Raw genomic sequence first — 1,093 nt, forward strand, 5'->3', positions numbered from 1 at the left:
TGTTCATGTTCTCCGGGGAGGGGGCAATATTTGGGAGGAGGGGAGGGAAATGGGAAACGGGGAGCAGGTGGAAATATTAATTAAAAAAGAATAAAAAAAAAGTCAAGAGATGTGTGAATACTAGATTACTAATTCAAATATAGGCAAAAGCTGTATGGTTTTCAGATTAGCTTCTTGGTGTTAAGATGGTAAGTTGACCTTTCTACTTTGCAGTTTAAATTAAATATTTATGAGTATTAAAGAAACATAGAAATTGGGGGTAAAGGCTCTATTTCTTAATGTCTGGTCGTAGGGCCTGATTCCTGTGACATGTGGAGACTCGTCTGTTTTTAATTGGTTTGGCAGTACTTCATATATTATACCACCTAATTATGGCTTTATTTACTCACCTTGAAGTTTTACGTATGACACTCCGTAGCTTTGTCTGGTGGCTAGATGGGAGCCTTTTGTGGTTTACATACTTTGATTCAGATGATGGTCTCTGGCCTTTAGGACTTTTAAGATTTGATATACATTAATAATAATTTCTGTTGATTCATGGGTTCCATTTGAAAATGGAAGCTGCCGTGGACTGGACACTGCCAGATGGCTTCACAGCCAGAGAGAGGTCATTTTGTTGCGGGGAAGATTTGGTTATCACAAGACACTCAGGGATCTTCCTGGCCGTGACTGCTTGCCTGGGTCCCACCCACAGCCTGTCACCAGCTCCTGCTGGCATTGCCTCTGGGATGCCATCTACCTCTGTTCTCTCCTTCCTCTCATCTTGCTGCTATTTTCTTCACCCCTCAGCATTTCTCAGCCGAAGTAGGGAGCTTTATGATCAGCTTTTTGCCTCCAATTTATTTCAGAAATGATCTGATGAGACATCAATGTGATGTGGACTCTCTCAGCTAAAGTATTTTGGAGACTTTGTAGCAGGTAGATGCCTTTCACTGTGGAATAAACCTCTTGTAAGGGCCGCTCTGCCCTTCTTCTATCATCTTTCCCCTCCCTATATTATCTTTCTGTGCACGCTGTGAGCATCACAGGCTGTTGCTGCCCTCTGGCCTGTGCAAGCCTGTTTCCCTTCGTCTCAGTGCTATCTTCTTTTGTC

The sequence above is a fragment of the Chionomys nivalis genome, chromosome 4 (assembly GCF_950005125.1).
Source record: "Chionomys nivalis chromosome 4, mChiNiv1.1, whole genome shotgun sequence".
Classification (NCBI taxonomy): Eukaryota; Metazoa; Chordata; class Mammalia; order Rodentia; family Cricetidae; genus Chionomys; species Chionomys nivalis.